Genomic DNA, 13,163 nt, shown 5'->3' with positions numbered 1-13,163 from the left:
TTTCTGACAATCAGATTTTCCTAAGCGACTGGAAAAGAAAAATATCAACAATCTAAGTAACTAATGGAGCAGATTATTCACTATGCAAAATTACTGCTAATATTTGCAGAGCTCTGTTTCCCCCCTCACTGATCAGGATTAGGACAAACAGCCCCATTTGCACAGCAGCAACTATTGCCACACTTTTTCCTACAAGTCTTCTAAGCATGTTTAGTATTAAGCAAGGCTCATTTGCACTTAACTAGCTCACTGGTATTCCTGTCACTTACTGTCTCAAATCTTTTTGTTTCAATATAAGCTGTGCCTTATGCGCATGTTTATCTTTATGAAAATTCACAGGAGAACTCAGTTTTACATATTGCCAAAAGACACAATGGGGCTAGCTCTGAAAAACAACAGCCTGCTTTTCAGGTGACACGTTTCTATAGGCAAATTTACATAAATAAATCAAGTTTTAGCCATTAGTACAACAATAACATGCAATCGGGTAATAGGAAATAACCGTCATTTTTGTCAAAAAAGGCCATCACTCAGCAAAGCAAGCAGCCAGAGCACAGCACATGCAGCAGTTAGCATCTGCTTCATGTGCAGCAAGAGGCCACCAGCGAGCCAACACAAGGCAGGAAGCGCTCGTGTGCTGGATGTTAATGTCCTTCTGAAAGAAGAGGCGAGGGTTTTGGCAGCGCTGTTATAACTAGACCTAACGTGGGACCAATAATGTGCTGGGGAGGGCTGAGGGAACAGCAGTGCTGGAGCTACAAACCTACCTCAGCCCTAGCTGGAAGCAACCACCTCCAGGGATGGGAGACTGTCCTCTAGACTGACAGCATCAGAAGTAGCCCCACGCTGGCCAAAAAGATGGCTACTTACTGCTCTGCGTGCTTAATCTAACATACAACTACCTGAAAAAGAAGCAAGGAAGCATGAGATGTCACAGCAGAGCACAAGGAATGAGAAGAAAACACAGGTGATTTCACTAGTGTGGTTTCTATCATTATTTTCTATACTTGAGGAAGCAGCAGTGGAGGTAAGCCACATTTAGAGCATCTCAAAGGGGAACACATCCAGTGAAGTTCCCTTTTGGACTGGCAGTGATCCTTGCTGTTCACATTTGTGCACATTAGGAATCATTAACAGTTGTTTTTTCTCCCCCACTTAGAACAGCACTTTTAAAACTCCTTATTTCCAACTATCTGAATTTTTGTAAGGAATCTTCTGGGGATGCAAGAACTCCTGGGTTTTTCAAAAAATGATTTATCAATGTGCAACAGAATTTATGTATAAAAAAAATCAAATTCAGAGTAAGTGATTGCTTTCTTCTAGAGAAAACAGAAGAGAGATTTCCATTTCCCAAATCACTGCTTTCTTTCTCCTAAGCTAAGCAACCGGCATCTACTGGAAGTACCACTAACAGTCAGTGGAAAGCAAACGCATTCTCAAGAGTTCTGGTTTCTCTGCTGCTTCTCTTTATTCTCAATCTCTGAGATTATAAATCAGCTTCTTCATTTTAATTCTAAAGCCAACGACCTTGGAGAGCACTTGCAGCTAACAAATGGAATTATGAAATAAATTGCTTCTGAAACACATCTTGGACCTTGGCTTAGTACTGAAGGTAGACCTATGGGGAAAACAGTGAAGAATGAGTATTCCCCATTTTTACTACTGCATAAAGCCTTGCTACATTTGCATCCTGATGGTGCACGTGGTTGTGTTCGCCACATCCCTGGATGATGCACCAGAGTTAGAGAATGCATACAGATGGGCAATTGGAGGGATTAAAGAGATGGAGCAGCTCCCTTACAGGAGGAACGCCAGAAAGGCTGAGGCTTTCGCTTTGGAAACAGAAGGTTGAGGGAAGGGACAAGCAGGGTGTACAAAGCCACAGTGTTTAAGAACAAAGTGACAGCAAAAGCGGTGGTGAACCACTTCATATTAGAAGTGGAAAGCACTTTGCCAGAAGACTGATTTGGAACAGATGAAGAACAGATCTTTGGTTCCCCACACCCCCACTTTAACACTAACACACACACACACACACACACACACCACCTGATCCTTGCTACTGCACAGCACCACTGTGCCAAAGGGAACCTGACACGGGTAATGAACACTGTACATATACACATGCCACAATCACCACTACAATTTTAAGTCCTGACTCAGTAACAGAATCTGAGACTGCAGGAGTTGCCATTTCCAGAAAGCATACGTCTCAGTCCCTCCCTCCCCATGGGACTATATATAGTTTTCTGACTGAATATACCAAATCCTTTCAATTCCACTTTCTACCTAATATGGGGCTGTTTCTATTTCTACATCTCCAGTTCCACATTCAACAGCAATCTGGAAAATTGCTCTCCAATTTGGGGGGGAAGTTAACTGGTGGGAGGGAAGAAGGAACTGCAGTTTTCGCTTTCAGTCTTTCTCACTTTGCGCTTCCACTCCCCAGAATCTGAAGGATATCCTGTCCCAAATCCTATTGCTTTCAGCCTCCTTGCTTATTTCCGACACCAAAGTCAAGAGATTAGAAATTTAGGTTACGATCCAATCCATGAGCAGCCCTGCAGACTGTTTGGCACCTGGGACCAATACAGAAATTGGTATTAATATCACATTCCTTAAAGACTGTTTTTACAGCAGACTTGTATTTTAAGGCAGTGTAATTAGTGTCACTAAGTGTGCACTAGCATACTAATTTGTAGCTTCTAAAAACAAAGCTACGTTCAGGCAGTGCTCATATTTTGCACTCCATCACCTCAAAGACGAAATGCTGTCACATATAAAAACAAAGATTACTGAGACAAAGCAATCAAGTCTCAGTATCAAAAAGCCATTATGCTAAAGCTGTGCATAAGAAAAATTATTTTTTGTTTTTTAATTATAAAACAACCGTTGCATTAGTGACACCTTGCTGCCCCTAAATCCTTGACCTGTGCCACAGGAATCCACACAGACCCTCAACTGAACATTTTGCCCAGGTGAACTGCTGTACTGCTAAGGGTGTTTCCAAATATACACTGAGCAAGTACAGTGCAACCTCAGGTTACTGCAGCCCCTAAATCTTAGGAAGGGCCTCTTAAAAAAAAGAGCATCTTTCAATTCTACAGTCTGTTACACAGACAGACAAGTTAACTACATAAATGAGACTCTGCTTAATGGATTCTATCATCAGAAAGTAAACATCTTCATCCTTAAGAACTGCATCAACCTGGGTTAGACACAACCATAGATTACCAGAACATTAGCTTTATTAGAGGACAAATCTGACAAAGATGTCTCAGCTACCACAATTAAGGCCTCCTAATGGATCAGATTCAAGTCTAAGAGAGGTCTGATGAAAAACTAATTTTGGTGGATGAGACATCCCAGAAGACAACCTGCAGGGCACAAAGCTCTAAAACAGTAGTAGAACAGAGCCTTTTAACCAATAGCAGAGATTAGTTTTACTATCCATACATTCATTTGCTTCAAGTGGTGACTTTCATGCACCTTCCTCACCTAATGCCACGCTGGCACAGTGGATTCTGTAGGTTGCTTGATCTGTTCTTTACTAGGCCACAGAGTAACCCAAACAGAAGACAATAATGAAACATCCACCACAAAGCAGGCCCAAGCAGACAATCAGGACACAACGATGTTAAGCAGGTGTATGAGCATCAAGTGCAAAATGAGGTCGTCATTCAGCAGCATCTGCCACTTCCACGGAAAGAGGTCTTTTCCAACCTTGATGATTCTAAGACCACCAAGTCAACCCCAACTCATCCCCACCATGCCAACTGACCACGTCCCTCAGTGCTCCCTCTTCATGGTTCTGAAACACCTCCAGGGATGGCAATCGCAACACATTCCTCCTGGGCAGCCTGTGCCAATGCCTCACCACTCTTTGAGAGAAGAATTTTTTCCCAATATTCAACCTGAACATCCTCTGGCACAACTTAAGCCTCTTGTCCTGTCAAGTGTGCCCACAAACCCCTATGCCAAAAGTCAAGATAATTTTATTTAGGTTTTAATACAACCTATATATGACTTGGAATCACAGTTTGGGGCTTTTGCACTCCTCCTGCTTCATTTATTCTCATTTAGGAAGGCAGTATGGATAAGTTCTGTGGAACGTTCAAGTCAAAGTTGAAACCAGAAGGATCATTTCAGTAATCTCAGCCACATGTCCCACCCAGCAGAAAGGAAACTTGAAGTGGACAGAAAGAATGGAAAGAGAGCATACAGCCCAGCTAATTAAACGAAAGTCCTTCAGCGCATGACAGCCTCTGGTCCCAACTGCCCAAAGAATGAAATTACATGAAAATTGATGCATAAAAATGAATGAGCCAGTAACTTGAGAAAGCCTTCCTTATTCCCTGATCATAACTGTAGTTATCATTTACTTCCCACGCCTAAGAGCTCCATCACTCAAAGAGTGCTGAAGCTCACTTGGTGCCTAGAGTTATTACCATTCTGTTCACAGCAAACCTGCCAGGAAAACTGGCAGAAATATTGGATTTTGGGATCCCTTTGATACTATGTATCCTGAAATTCAGGAAAAAAAGAAAGCTGAACATCTGTTGTAACTGTTGCACACAGATCTCTATTTTAACCTATGCCTCCTCTAGCAAAGGCAATCTGCTTTACAAAGCAAGCATTCCCGTCCAAAATTAAGTATATCACTTTTCATAAAGAAACACATTTAGATGCTTCTCTCTGCCCAAGGCAAGAGTCTCTGTCCATGATCAGAGCAGTACTAAGAACCAAGTTCAGAAATGCTTGGAAGCTGCAGAACAGCAGGAACTCAGCCCAGAAAAGTCTCACTCAGTGGAGATCATGAAAGACATGAGCTACATGCTAGAGGGTTCACAGTTTTGGGGTTTTTTTTTGCTGTTTGACTCCAGCAGTTGCAGTCAACTTGCCACAACAGTTTATAAGGTAGATCTGGATCTGAAGCAAGGCCATAGATAGAGGACACAGCAAGGCTTCAGGTCCATCTCTGCTGGACTTGCTAGAGTTGAGAGACAATTTCTTCACATGCACCTCCAGTGAGGGGCAAAGCAGCAGACCCAGAAGCCCACTGTTGCCTTAAGATCACTACCATCAGGGTTCAGCAGTCCTGTTACAATGACATCTCTCCTCACCACTGTAGGAGTATGAGAAGGGATGATCTTGACCAAAAACCCAGACTATTGAGCTGTTGGTAACAGCACATTTTCCCATCAAAAGCACAGGGTTTTGGGTTTGATCCCATTTCTTGGAGCTTTTTGGGATATGCTGGACACAGATGTTAGAACACATCTCAGGTAGCCTCATCTGCAACTGCTCCTCCACATTTCAATTGTTTTCAAGTAGAGCTCTGCTTAGGAGTCTATTTGCAACACAGAAACAAGGCAGTGGAGTGCCAGCTCTTCATCTGTTGATTATCTACTTTTCCCCGTAACAGTTTCCATCAGCTAGGGAACAAACAGGGAAGGACATCACTGTTTACTGAAGTCTGCACTGCCCAGAGAAGGTGAGTCCTCAGCTCTGGGCTCTTATGAAGACATTATAGCACCAACCATGCTGCAGTCACACTCAGTATCCTTCTCACAGCCACATTAGTCTGGAGTTTTATTCTGCTCTGTTTCAGAGAAAGGTATATAAAGGTACCAAGTTGACTAAGTAATGTCATTAGAGCTAGTTTTGGGCCCATTTCATGCATACAAAAATCCTTTTATGTGTAATGAAATGCCATCAGTTCTAATAGATGCCACTTAGTAATACTCTCAATTCATTCTGAATTGAAATTGAGGAGGTTTGGTAGGTTTAGTTCCATCTCGGTTCCAAAATCAAAACCAACAAAGCTACTTTCATGCCTTCTTATCGCTAGATAAAATAGAATTATTCCTTTTTAAAACTCAACAGGAGAATATGTTACTCTATGAGACAGTGCCTCCTACAGCAGCTTAACTTTCAAAATCAAGATCCCCTCTGTTTTGAGGGGAAGCAACCTTGAACATAATATCCTCTAAATACAACCTAAAAATCTCTTCTAACTTTGTCAGTAAGACCATGTAGCTAGGGACACACTATTCTACTAAATAACTTCTGTTCATACATGTATTCAGGGGAACCTAGCTTAATTAACACTAATGATGAGAAAAACCTATAGGGAACTACTGAATTTTGCAAGCAACTGAACATAAAGCGTACTGATAAAAAGCCACTTTAGTGCTAGCGATGCTCTTCTGCATGCTGAAGAGATGACGACAGTCCCAGGGTTTTTATGCCAGATACACAGAAGTACAATGATCCAAAGCAACTGCAAACAACTACCATGCAAGTCAATGAGGATTAAATTCAGTTTTTCCAAAGCCACCATTTTTAAATAAGCTAGGCTAGGGCAAACGTTAACTAAAAATCACCAACACTTAAATACACACAGCTGAAGTATTACAGAACGTTTCTAATGCAGCTTAAATACAGAGCGTTTCTAATGACTGTTTAAAACTGAAGCCAAGTATCAGACTGCCTGCTGCAATATTTCAGGTGGCCTATCCGTATTAGAAAAACAGGATCCTCAATTTTTGCCAGGTTTGCTGGTACACAAGAGTTTATTGACAGCTCCAGTGGTAGCACTGCACAGGCTCAGCATTCCAAAGCATCACGGCAGAAGAGGTTTTAGGTCTCCACACATACTCACCATTCTCTTTTCAAGCTTGGGAAATGTTTTCAGAAGGAAGCTCGCAGCCTCCTCCTGAGCTGTGTATGATGGAGCAGGCTTGAAGGAGGAAGCCTTACCCCACCCCGTGGCTAACTCAGGCCAGTTGGAAGGCTGTCTGCACATTCTATCAGGATGATGCCATGAATTAGGAATAAACTTCTGATAGTGATTGAAATTCCCTCTAAATATAGGGCCATCAAAAGCTTGCAAGCTTCCTTTCAAACCACCACATTTATTACCGTGCCAACAAAATTTTGTTTCTTCAAAACAGAGCATCACAGCTGCAACAGATCAACAACTGCATCCGAAAAGAGCTCAGCACAGGAAGCATCCATCAGTACCAGGACTGTAATCAACGCAGCCCATCCACAGGCTCCAATTCCCCATTTTCTCCATCACGCCAAAGGCATTACTGCCTCCAGCTGACCACATCGCCAGATCCCCCATTTCCCCGATGAGGAGCTCAGATCAAATCGGCGCCCAGCCCATACCAGGCACGCAGTCTGCCAAACTATTAGCCAGAGCCTCCGAATTCATCAGACTCCATTAGCTCTTCTGCCAGACTCCCTGCAGCAGAGTATCAGTAGGGACAGCTGGAGACAGTAACCTCTTCAGACACCTCGGCTGAATCCAACAGGCAGCACGAGGCAGGGCACCAGTCTTCATAAATATCGTGTCCACACACCGCAGATGAGCCGTGTCGAGGAGCCAAAGAACAGGCTGGGACAATTAATTCTGATGGCCCTGCTGCCTGGCGATGATGGAACGAGGTTAAAACGCCATTTGAAACATTTTCAGTTCACCTGCCAAGTCTGTTTCAGGGAATTGCTTTGATAGCATTCCGAATCTTTTTTTGGTCAGTATTTTGCATGCTATTTCTTCAGGGAAAGGTTCCGAGCGATCTTCCTTGTTTCAGTTTTGTAGAGAGAAACCTGACCTCACTCCCACCGTCATTTACATCAACATTTACACACGCTCATATAGAGCCCTGTAACCACACAAACATCAGTGTCGCTTCATAATTTATTCCACAAAACATCTAGGCAGCATATGGATCCAAAGCATCTCTGTCTTGCTTTGTAGTTATCAGCGCAGCCAACATTAATAACCATTAGCTCCTACCTCTTCTCCAAGCTGAGCTGCTGGGGGCTTTTCTTTTTTGCTTCTCTCTTTTCTCCCTCAGAACTATTCAAGCCCACACTGCTCCGCATGCCAGCCCATCATTTAACAACCTCACTCCCCCCTAAGCAAGCAAGGAAGAAAAACAAAAAAAATCCAAAGGCACACTAATTCTTTTCAGATAATGACCTACTACCAAAGCGAGGCATTTCCAACAAATCCAGCTAGAAAATTAAAGAGACCACTAATAAACTGCTGAAATTCATGCTCTGTTAATGACAGGCTTTGTTTCCTCAAGCAGTCAGCTATGAAACTCACTGCATCAAAACTCAGAAATTAAAGAAAGCTATAAAATTGGGAATGGGGGAGGCAAGCTCATGGAACCGCCTTTTGCCAACGCTGTCCTCATTTGAGTTCTGCAGATAAGGTGCTGTGAAACCACAGCTTTTGTGGTTTGTAAGTCCCACGTCTGAGGTCAAAGCACCACGCTACAGGCTAATGATGGCATTTATGTGAATAGGAGGAGAAGCAGAAGCACCACAGGAAAACCTTTCGTCCTGATCAATAAAGGAAGGGTGAACACAGGAACACAGGGATGCAACATGACTTCCACACACTCCTGGCTACCCCTCCCACATATTTGTCTCAGAAGACATTCTTGACACTACTGCATTCATTTTCAATTCCTGAAGTTCTACAAAATTATGCTTTGAAAGTCCAGCCTCATTAGGGTAAATGCTCATGTTTAAATTGACACCTAAATAAGTAGGAAGTGAATTTCGGTTTGCACGGTGGAAAAGCCACATGAGGACATTGCTTCTTCTTGAACCATAAGGCCAGAGAAAGATGCTCAGCAGGAAGCTGGAAGCAGAACCTGAAGTTTAAAAACAAGCTGACTGCGTGCATTCGGCCTAAGTGTACAGAACACAGACCTGGAAACAGAGGGATCTGAAAACTTCATTAAATGGCATTCAGCTCCAAGCTGCTTTACCTAGTGATAGAACAGAAAGTAATTCTGGTTGGAAGGGACCTTGGGAGGTCTTCAGCCCAAAACCCCACCCAAAGCAGGGTCAGCTCTTATCTGGGGCTTCCAAGGAAGGAAGAAGCCTGCTCTGATGCTTGCTGCCCTGTGCTGCAGCCAGGGAACACTACACTAAATTTTCCAGGAATTGCTCTCATCAGCTGCATGAAATTTTTCCAAATTATTAAAAAAAAAAATCATGAAGAGCAAAAGTTCTGTTTAATACATTTGGCTTAAAAGCTGATTCCCAAATTGATCAAGGACTCTTCAATACTTTTTACAGACTATTTATAAAAATTCATAAAATTTGATTTGAATTACAAAACTCATCTAATTACTTGCAATGGTAGGCAGCTTTGAAGAACTAAAAGCTTAATGGGAAGAAGATCTTTTTACTATCAGATAGTATGAAATTACCAGAGAAAAAATAAGGTCCCACTGGTGGCTATGAAACTTTCATTCATTAACTTCCCAATTCCAAATTAAGTAAATGTTATCCCAAAAAGCAAATTCACATGTAGATGCAAGAATATATATTGCTGCAATGGCAACACAGCCACCAGAAGGTTTGCATTTCTGGCTAGGGCTGGAGAGGTTTTCCTTTTGGTATTGCTGCTCTGTCCTCAGGAATGGGAGGGTTACAGCATGGAGCTGAGATGGCCTCAAAGTCAAAGCTGCACACTGACATCTGTATAACCCTTCTGCTGGTTACACATCATAGTGAGCTTCTGCTCCAGGGATCCAGACCACAATTATGTACTAAGAAATGCATTAGTTCTGCGCTCAAGAGAAAAAGTAATGGAAAGGTTCAGTATTTTGCCCAGCTCTAAGTAAACAAAATTCCATTTCAGCCCCAGACAACCTCTGGTGTGTAGGCCAAAACCTCATGTGAATCAAGGTAACAGAGCCAGAGGAGAAGCACAAACTTCAAAGAGGTTCAGGGCTTTCCACTTCAAGCATCCTCAGCTATTCTGCAGTTAAAGTCACTTTACCCAACCATTTCTCCTCTATCCAGTTATGGAGAACAATCCAAGGAAGACAGATCCATCCACAGTTTAGAACTGCCACCTTTAAATAAGGGTCTATTTCAAAAATGATCGCTTGAAGAAAAGGCCATAAGAAAAACTCAGCCCTCCTCATTTCTCACCTTCTCAAGCAGCAGCATCCATTGCACTCTGAAACATAATCCTGTGAAGGATAAACCCACTCACACATTTCTTTCATTCATCTTTACCACCAACACAGAAGCATCACCGGTCACCAGCTTAATAAAATGGCTCATCTAACCCCTGCCAGCCCAGTGCATTAAAAAGTAGGGGATGTAAGACAATAAAAAAAAAAAAAAAAAAAAAAAAAAGATTTGTGTTAGATAGAACAAAAAGGCATCTTATTAAGTACAGAACTCAATATATATGAAAAGCAATCGTAGGCCAAAGGAAAAAGGGGGGCAGAAAAATAAAATGGTCCAGTGAATCGATAGAAAACATGCTCCTAATGGACTTTTTTTCTTTTAGTCTCACTTTTGAGGAAAGAATTACAGGTCATGTTACTGAAAGGCTTAACTCAAAAGCACAACTGTGAAACAGTGGCTTAATTGTATGTGTGCGAGTGCAAGGAATGCCTCTTCACATCCTGTGCATGGCTTAGAGGCAAGAGAATAAAAAGTGATAAAAGAAATAAATCCAAAAAATGAACAGTGGACTCCAAAAGGTAAATCCCTAATTTGATTAGCAAGGTATCAGCAGCCAAAAAATACCTATTTTATTATTATTTTCTAATGAAGTAAATCACTAAATCACTGGGCAAACAGAGCTCTGTCTATCCAAACCTCCTCAGACGTCATTTCGAGACCTTTCAGAGGAGTGGTAAAACTAAACCAGAAGAATTTGCAGTGTGAGCCGATTAGAAAAACCCACACAGCATTTGCCCAAAAATCCTGAGGGCTTCTGAGGCAGAAATGCCCATGTCTGCACCCGACCTGAGGACTCCAAGCAGGAAGCAGCTGTGTGCTGATAACCCAACCTCGGGCAGGCATCCCGCTGCAGTCTTTCTTGTAGTTTTCTGTTCAGTTTCTTCAAACATGAAAGACTGCCACATTATACTCTGAAGGCCTCTGACAGCGCTAAAGCAATTTTCTACATAAATCATTGTAATGCTAACGCTGCAGTTTACAGTCTCATCTTTAAAAGAAAGCTTTCCACTATTTACTGCCTCAGTAAGTGGAGAGAAGAAAAGTTAAGCTCTGACGACTGCTCTGTCTGGTGGCATAATGAACGGAAAATTTATTCCTTGGCCCAATTCTAGCAAAACTTAATACACTCGTGAAAGCCATGTAAATAGTTTGTCCTCGGAGAACTGAGTGTATAAAAATACATTTAGCATGCTGAGCTACACGTATGCTCCGATTGCAAAGCAGGCCCGTTGGAAGTGCCCCTAACGATGAAGTGAAACTGAACAACCGGTCAGTGCAAATCCTTCCACATATTTTCACTCCATATCCTTTGTTCAGATTTTTCTCAAAGCAAATAGGGGAAAAAAGGACAACGTGTTGTAGCTTTCATGCACAAGCACCGTTTCTAAGCAAAGTGAGGAAGATCACCCAGGCTGGGCTCACCATCTGGCTGCGTGCATCTTATTAAATCAGTGTTAATGCGTGATGGACGATGCAGCAGAGGGAGCACAGCCCCTGCCCAGCTCCCAGCACCGCAACCGGCGGCTGCCACCGTGTGGATGCTGCCCATGGACAGCAGGACTGCAGAGCCAGGAGGAAGAGTTCCCAGGGTACACTCAGAGCTGGGGAAAGCTGCATCAGAGGACACGACAAGCCCTGCTCTGGAAAGCAGCAACAGCTTCATGCTTCACCAAAACACTTCTAGGTAACACAACGTGCCCAGGGTTGTTTATGAGCTTTCACTAGCCCTCAAGAAGCCCAGGCATTCATAAATATGCTTGTGGCAAGTGGCTCAGGAGACTGCTGCTCAGCTTTGGGGGTTTTCAGTCGGCTTATATACAGCCTTTAATTACACTTTTCATCCCATTCCCATAAATCCGGTTTTATTTCCCTTCTAAACAAACAAACGTTGCTGATAAGGAACATGTTTCCATTAACGTCCTTTGCACGCAGAGCTAATATATCTTAACACCTCTCTGTTAAAGAGAGCAGAGATCTCCAAGTCCAGCATATGAACTGCTATGGGATTAAAGCAATGCAAACCAGACACCTTTGTATTCTGCTGGTTCATACCGTCATTTTATTAAAAAAACTATTAGCTAAACTGCACACAAGAGAACTGAACTTCAGGTCAGTCTCATGTTCCACTTCTAAATATATTTGACATATCCCTTAAAAGCACCATCGGGTTGCTTTTTGGTTGTTTCTCCACTTTTTGGTTGTTGGGTTTCTTGTTTGCTTGTTTGGGGGGGGGAAGGGGAGTGAATTGATGAGGATTACTTACTAATAAGTCATATTTGCTTTTTATTTAAATGCATTTGTGTCAACAGCAGCTAAACAGCAAGACTTCTCCTTTTGTCCTTTATTTCATAGATGCTTCCAGCAGCACATCCAGAAGTAAGTTTGGGAATCAGTACAACAGAGGTCCAGATAAACAGTAAAACTTCGCACAGCATTTCACTCAGTAAGAAACCCTCTTATAGCACCCTGCTAATTAATTTGGCCCAATCATGACTACTTACAAGCTTCTATCATCATATGTTCTCCCCTAGACAGATTAGTTTTGGTTCACATTAGCTCAGTTAATAGTTTAAGAGTCTCTAAACCTGAGACTACTAATTTGGCTAAAGAACAATGGTGAAAGACTGAACACGTTGGCCAGCAGATATTACATATAAACTCTTGATTAACCAGTTCAAACTTTGAAGGAATTGTTTAGAGAGCCAGAAGCCAACTGGAGTTGCAGTGGCAGCACATTTGGCAGCATTGCTTTACCAAGGCACTTAAGGACATACTCAAACACAAACTGTCTTAACTCAGCCCACACACTGAAACCCCTAAACATTTCTTAAATGCTTTGATTAAAAATGGCACAAGCAAGGGAGAAACATGAAGGTGGAAGCCATACTTTTGGGGGGGTTAAATGTGTTGGAAATTAGGTAAGTACAGATTCTATCATTAGCTCAGACGGAGGACCCACACTATCTTCATTTTTAACAGCAGTGAAGTACTATTCAAAAGTATATTTCACCCAAGAATTATAATACCTTCAAAACCGGAGTGAGATTTACTGCCCTTCCAGTATTTTCTAACCAAATACCACAAAAATGCTGTTCTTGCAGAATGTCAAGGAGAAGAAAGGGCAAAGGAGAAAAATCCAATCCACG

General features: G+C 42.2%; 1 protein-coding gene across 1 annotated transcript in view; it reads right to left on the bottom strand.

Moving 5' to 3' along the window:
- Positions 1-13,163, bottom strand: part of COP1 (COP1 E3 ubiquitin ligase) — a gene marked incomplete at both ends in the record, with an annotated part of 126,374 nt that overhangs the window by 73,210 nt on the left and 40,001 nt on the right. The window lies entirely within an intron of this gene.

The sequence above is a fragment of the Tetrao urogallus genome (assembly GCF_951394365.1).
Source record: "Tetrao urogallus genome assembly, chromosome: 5".
Taxonomy (NCBI): domain Eukaryota; kingdom Metazoa; phylum Chordata; class Aves; order Galliformes; family Phasianidae; genus Tetrao; species Tetrao urogallus.
This window is presented reverse-complemented; position numbering and strand designations above follow the sequence as displayed.